Source organism: Echinops telfairi, unplaced genomic scaffold (assembly GCF_000313985.2).
Source record: "Echinops telfairi isolate 266 unplaced genomic scaffold, ASM31398v2 ScPeMD7_4;HRSCAF=17, whole genome shotgun sequence".
NCBI lineage: Eukaryota > Metazoa > Chordata > Mammalia > Afrosoricida > Tenrecidae > Echinops > Echinops telfairi.
The window spans coordinates 37,164,020-37,171,477 of record NW_022103900.1 but is presented as its reverse complement, the minus strand read 5'-3'; positions in this window follow the sequence as shown (position 1 = coordinate 37,171,477).

Below are 7,458 nucleotides of genomic sequence, written 5' to 3'. Positions count from 1 at the left end.
GAAGGGAGATGTCGTACAGGGCAAGATATGACAAAATAACAATTTATAAACTATCAAGGGCTTATGAGGGAGGGGGGAGTGGGGAGGGAGGGGGAAAATGAGGACCTAATGCCGGGGATTTAAGTGGAGAGGAAATGTTTTGAGAATGATGAGGGCAATGAATGTACAAATGTGCTTTACGCGATTGATGTATGTATGGATTGTGATAAGAGTTGTATGAGCCCCTAATAAAATGATTAAAAAAGTACTAATTGTCTTTCTTATGTTGAACCATCCCTGGTATGAATTCCACTTGGTCATAGTGAATTATTTGTTTTATATGCTTTTGTATTCTATTGGCCACTGTTTTTTAAGAATTTTTGCATCGGTGTTCATTAGGGATATTGGACTATAGTTATCCATTCTTGTGGGATCCTTGCCCAGTTTCAGTATCAGAGTTACACTAGCTTCATAGAAGGAGTTCAGGGGTTTGCCATCTTTTCCTATGTTCTGGAAGAATTTGTCTAGGATTGGTATCAGTTCTTCCATGAATGCTTGGTAGAATTCTCTTCTGAAGCCATCTGGTCCAAGGGATTTTTTGTGTGTGTTGGTAATCCCTTGATAACCTTGTCTATTTCTTCTACGGCTTTGGGTGTGTTGAGATTCTTGATGTCTATAGTGGATAGTCTAGGGAGGAATTGTTTTTCCAAGAATTTGTCCATGTCTTCCAAGTTGTTGAATTCATTAGAGTACAGTTCTCTGTAGTACTATGTAATAATCCTTTTGATTTCATTTGGGGTCTCTTATAATGTCCCCTGTTTCAACCCTCATCCTTGCTTTTGAAATTTGTTCCTTCCTTTCTTTGGTTAGGTTTGCCGGGGTCTATTGATTCTGATTATCCTTTTAAAGAACCAACTTTTAGCAGCATTAATTTTTCCCATAGTTTTCTTATTTTCCCTCTCCTGAATCTTAGCCCTGATTTTTATTATTTCTTTTGTTTTGCTATTAGTAGGATTGCCCTATTGACTCTGCATTAGTCTCTGTAATTTTGTGCCAGCATATTAATCATATATCTCTCTTCCTTTTATATGTTTGCATGTATCGCTATGAAACTTCTTCTGCCTTATGACACAGTGGTCAGAGTGGACTGTATGATATCACTGTGCTTAAATTCATGCAAATTTGACTTATGCCCCTATAACAGAGTTTTTAATCCATTCATATATTGATGGTAATTTAGGCTGTTTCCAATTCTTGCAATTATGAACTACACTGTGATGATCATTGGAGCGCAGATGTCTGGTTGTGGTCTGAGGTAATTAGTTTATTGTGCCAACCTGGCCAATAAACACGTGGGGTTAATTGAAGGCCAGAGGGATAAATGGTTCAGTGAGCCTCGCCTTTCTAGTTCTCGGGCTTCTTGCTTTATGATGGACGGACCAGGGTGCAGCTGCCTTAGCCAGTTCCTTGCTTTAGCTGGCAAGCTTCACTTCCTGCAAGACATCCCTGAGAAGAAGCCACATGGACCTACCCCAATGTAGCCTCGGGTGCTGGAGCACCCGTGTGGAGACCCCTGCCAGCTCTGAGATGTTTACACCTTCACTGACTCAGCTTTCCTCCGGCAGTAGGCATCATTGCGTCTGTTTTGTGAGATGGTGGAGGACTTTGTGGATTGGCTTTGGACACACGGGTTAAGGGGTTAATGTTGGACTTGTAGGCTTGGGCAGCACTAGGTTGGGATGTTTTTTCTTGATGTGCACTTAACCTTCATATAAAACTCTCTCTTACATATGAGTTTCTGTGGATTTGTTTCTCTAAAGTACCCAGACTAACACATGGTCTGTTTCTTATTTCTTTGGGGTATGTGCCCAGTAGTGGAATTGCTGGGTCATAAGGTACCTTGATTTCCATGTTTTAGGTATCACCAAATCACATGCTACAGTGGCTGTATGAATCTACAAGACCACCAGCAGTGAATGAGAATTCCTATTACAGCACACACCCACCAACATTTGTTACTTTTCTGTTTTTTGAATTGGGCTATCTTTGTTTTGTTAGATGGTATCTCATAGTTCTTTTGATTTGCATTTCTTGGATAACTAATGATCAGAAACATTTTATCATATGTTTATTGGTCTTTCGGGTTTCCTCTTTTATGAAACTTCTGTTCAATCTTTTGCCCCCCTCCTCAGTGGGATATTTAGGTTTTTTCTTGTAAGCTTTCAGTGTTTTGCTAATTTTAATAAAAAGCCCTTTGTCTGATGGGTCATTGGTAAACATCTTTTCCCCATCTTTGGGATCTCTTTTTACTCTCTTGATGAAGTCTTTCAATGGACACAAGTGTTTGAGCTTTAGTAGGTCCCACTTTATTTTATCTTCCTCTGGGTATGCATACTTTCTTATTTCTGATAGCCCATGTATTCCCTGCACTAAGGTTCTTAGCTTTGCCCAAATTTTCTCATTGATGATGCTCATAGTTTGAGGTTTTACCTCGAGGTCTGTCATCCACGTTGAATTTGTTCTTGTATATGGAGTACAGCAAGGGTATTTCTTCATTCTTCTGCAGGTTGATATTCAATTTTTTCTAGCACCATTTGTTAATACCACCAGGGCATCTTCTTTCCGTTTGATATTTTTGAGGCCATTATCAAAGATCAGTGGTCTGTATGCTGGGGTCTTTAGTTCTAGATTTTCTGTTCTTATCCATTGGGCTGAATTTCTACCATTATCGCAGGACCATGTGGTTTTTGTGGTTGTATAATAAGTTTTAAAGTCAGGTAATGCAAGCCCGCCCATTTTATTCTTCTTTAGGAGTTCTTTGCCAATTTTGGGCTTCTTCCCTTTCCATGTGAAGTTGGTAGTCAGTTTTTTCATTTCTTTGAAAAAAGTTGCTGGTATTGATATCAGGATTACATTGAACTAATATAGTACATTAGGTAGGATTGAGTCTTTATGATATTGAGTACTCTGATCCATGAGCATGGTATATTTTTTCACTTGTGAAGGTCCCTTTTGTTTTTTTCTTCTATTAATGTCCTGTAATTTTCCTTGTATAGACTTTTTGCTTTGGGGGGGGGGGTAAGTATATCCCTAGATATTTCTATTTATGCTTGGCTATTTTGAAGGGTACTGTGCTAGACAGGGTTTTCTAAAGAAACAAAATCACAACACATGATTACAGATAGATAGATTGATTATGAATATAGATTTAGATATAGAGATACAGCACAAAGTAATATAACAGCTAATTAGTCCACACAACAGTACAGAGGGCTGAGTTTAACTCACTTCCATGGAAAAGTTAATATTCTGGAAGTCCTTTAATTCACAGGGCTGCTGGTGCAAGGTCAAGAAAGCAGACAGCTGAGTCTTCCTTAAGGCAATTCAGGGCATCTGGCCATGGGCAGCAAACAGCAGGACAGGTCACCAAGAGTCAGCAGTAAAGGAGCTCAGCAGGTCTGATGTGATATTGAACTCAAGCAATGCAAGATGACAGGATCCAACAGCCTCAAGCTCAAGCAATGTGTATACCAGCAGCATGGCCAAGTAGGGCTCAAAGGGACCTCAAGCTCTAGCACCATGATCCACAGGATGGCTGTCCCACAGATAGTGTAGCTCACAAGTTGAGGCAGAGAACTAGCTAAAACAGCCATACACTGGTCTGTTCCCCAGAGAGCAAGAGAGAGAGGGGGTGGGCTGTGCAGAGCCACTTATCTCTTTGCCATCCAGTCAAACTGCGACCTATTAATTTCACATGTTCCTATTGGCCAGGTTGGCACACTAAACCTACCTATCACAGGTACTACCTTCTTGATCTCTTTTTCTGTAATCCCATCACTTGTATATAGCAATCCAATGATCTTTTGCTTGTTGATATTGTATCCTGCCACTGGACCATATTCCTCTTTCACTTCCAGCACTCCTATTTTTGAGCCCTTGTGGTTCTCAAATAAAATCATATCATCTGAAAATAATTATAATTTCACTTCTTCTTTCCCCAGACATATACCTTTGATATCTTTCTATTGCCTTCTATTATTAGCTAGGCCCTCCATGACGATGGTGAATAAAAATGGGGCCAAGGGGAATCTTTGTCTGGTCCACTTTTTCAGTGGGCGTGTTCTTGTCATTTCTCCATTGCTTGTCATGCTAGCTTTCGGTGTTTCTTATGTAGCTTCTATTACATTGAGGTAATTTCCTTCTAATCCTATCTTCTTGAGTGTCTTAACTAGGAATGGGTATTGAATGTTATCAAATGCCTTTTCTGCATCAATTGATATCTTCATGAGGTTCTTGTCCTTTTTTTTTTTTTCCATGTGGTGTATGATGCTGATGGCTCTTCAGATGTTGAACCATCCCTGCATCCCTAGTATGAATCCCACTTGGTCATGATGGGTAATTATTTAGGATACAATATACTTTTGTATTCTAATGGCCAAAATTTTGTTAAGGATTTTTGCAGCAATGCTCATTAGACATATTGGTCTGTAGTCCTCTATTCTTGTGGGATCCTTGCCTAGTTTTGGGATCAGTGTTATACTAGCTTCATAGAAAGTGTTTGGAAGTTTAACCTTGTTTTCTATGTTCTGGAACAGCTTGTGTAGAATTAGTGTCAGCTCTTCCCTGGATGGTTGGTAGAATTCTCCTGTAAAGCCATCTGGACTGGGGTCTTGATAACCTTATCTGCTTCTTCTTTTGCTTTGGGTCTGTTAAGGTTCTTGATGACTATATGAGATAATCTGGGGAGGGTTTGTTTTTCCAAATATTTGTCCATGTCTCCCAAGTTGTTTTATTCATTTGAGTACAGTCCTTTGTAGTACTGTGCAATTATTCTTTTAATTTCATTAGGGTCCATTGTAATTTTCCCTGTTTCATTGCTCATCCCAGTATTAAAGCCTGCTCCTTCCTATCTTTTGTTCAGTTTGTCAACAGTTTGTTGATTTTGTTAATCCTTTGAAAGAATCAGCTTTTTACTAAGTAGTTTTTTCTCCATAGTTTTTTATTTTCCCACTCATTTATCTCCACCCTAATTTTTATTAATTTATTTTCCTTTGCTATTAGAAGGATTATTGTTTGACTCTGTTTCAACTGTTGAACATTTTGTGATAGCAGATCAAGCGTAAATCTCTCTTCCTCCTTCATATGTGCATTTATCACTATCAAGTATCTTCTGATAAGTGCTTTTGCTGTATCCCTTGGGTTTGGGTATGTTGTATCCACCTCATTGGTTTCTAGAAATTTCCTAATTTAGTTTCAAATCTGGGCCATTACCCATTCATTTTGAAGAATAAATTTTCATCCTCTAACTATTTCTCCCCCGCCCCCCTTTTAAATCTTTCTTTTGTTGGTTTCCAGCTTTATGGCATAATGGTCAGGGAAGGAAGTCTGAATGATCTCTATATGTTTGAATTTGCTCAAACTTGACTTGTATCCCAGCATGCAGTCTGTTTTCAAAAATGAGCCAGGTGCACTTAAAAAGGATGTAAATATTTTGCCATTTGGGTGGAGAGCTCTGAATATGTCCATCAGGTCATGTTGTCTAACTATGGAGTTTAGTTCTAAAGCCTTCTTGTTGAGTTTTTTTTTTCCTCCTGCTGATCTATCTTTCTCAGAGAGCAGTGTACTGAAGTCTCATACGATGAATGTTGATACTGTGGTTTCTTTTATCACATTTGAAGGATTTGATTGACAAAATTTGCAGGTCTCTGTTTGAGTGTGTTATGCTCACTGGCTCTTGGTCTACTGGTCCCATAAGCATTATATAGTGTCCATGCTTATCTCTTATTATGTCATGTACCTTGAAGTTGGTTTTATCAAGAGATTAGAATTGCAACTCCACTTCCTTTAGATTGCCATTAGCTTGGTATACCTTTTGCCAGCCTTTGATCCTCAACCCATTTTTGTCTTGTAGCTTGAGATGTGTCTCTTACAGACAACAGATTGATAGATTTTGTTTCCTAAACCAATCTGCTACTCTTTGTCTTTAATGGTGAAATTAAAATCATTTACGTTCAGCATTATTGCATTCATCTGTTGATTGCTATCATCTCGTATCTTTTGTGACAGATATTTTCCTACCTCTCTCCTTAGCAGTGTGTTGTGTATATGTGGGGGGATTCATTCGTGCCTTCTTTTCCCCATAGGGTCAAAGACATCTTGAATGATGCTTTCAGTGTGTTGACTTCTGGATAGTTTTACCCTGTGTGGTGGTCTTATGTCTGTACTCTGTGGATGTTGTTCTTCTGCCCAAAGTGAGTTGGAAAGTAATTTTTGTACTGCTGTTTTTTTGGTAACGTATTCTCTAAATTTTTCCTGATCTGGGAAACTCTAATCTCTCTGTCTATTTTGATGGATCAGTTGGCAGGATAAAGGATTGTTGGTTACCATTAATCTCCATTCTTCATAAGATGATGCTCCATTCACTCCTGTTCTTCATGGTTTCTGCTGATAAGTCTGAGCATATTCTTATCTGGTTGCCCTTATAGGTGACTGCACTTTTATCCTCTAGCTGCTCTTATGATGTTCTCCTTTTCCTCTGACAGATAATTTGACTACTATATGCCTTGGTGTGTTATTATTGGGGTTGAGTTTGTTTTGTGTCCTCTCTTCTTCCTGGATGATTGTCTGATTCTTCTTCATTACATTGGGGGAATTTTCTTCCAGGAATTGCCTTGCTATTTTGGCTATTGATTTCTTCCTTATATCTTGGTCCAGTATTCCAGTAATTCTACCATTATTTCTCTTCATAGAATTGTTCATTTTCTCAAGTTTTCCTCAGCTTCTTTGATTATCTTGTTTGATTTTTCACATTTCTTGTGTTCTGCTTGGCTATCCTCGAGGTTGCTTATATGATTCTTTGCCACTTCCAGATGGTTGGTAAGGTCTTTTATTGTTTTCTTTGCTTCTGCTGCATCATCCCTTAACTCTTATATTTTCTTTGGTAAGTGAACTCTAACCTCTCTATTTTAAATCCATATTCTGTATTGATTCCCTCATATCCTCCTGGATGACTCTAAGAAGCATTCTGAGTATTTCTTTCTGTTAGGGTTCCAAGTCTGCTCCTTCCATATATATCACTAAGTTCAGCTCCTCTTCAGACATTGCAGTTTGTTTCTCTTGCTTTCTTGTAGTGACTGCTGATGTGGGTAGTAGCTTACATGGCATTTTGGTATGGTGGGATGTGGTACTTTATGTGCAGTGTGTAAAACACTGAGGATGGGGCTGGCCAGGACTGTGTGTGGCAATCTTGGCTCTGTGTTTTGGGATGGAGTGGCAGACCCTGTGTGCAGCAGGTGGCACTGGTGCCCCAAGTAAGCGGGCCAGAGTGAGCTGCAGGTGCCAGTAGCCTGCTGCACTAGCTGCCTGATCTGCTCAGGCAGAACTGTCCAGCTGGAGCCTCCAGCCACTAACCACTCAAATTGTACTGGCAGGTCCAAAAGATGGGCTTGACCTGTCATAGAATTGAGTTCCAGGTATCTG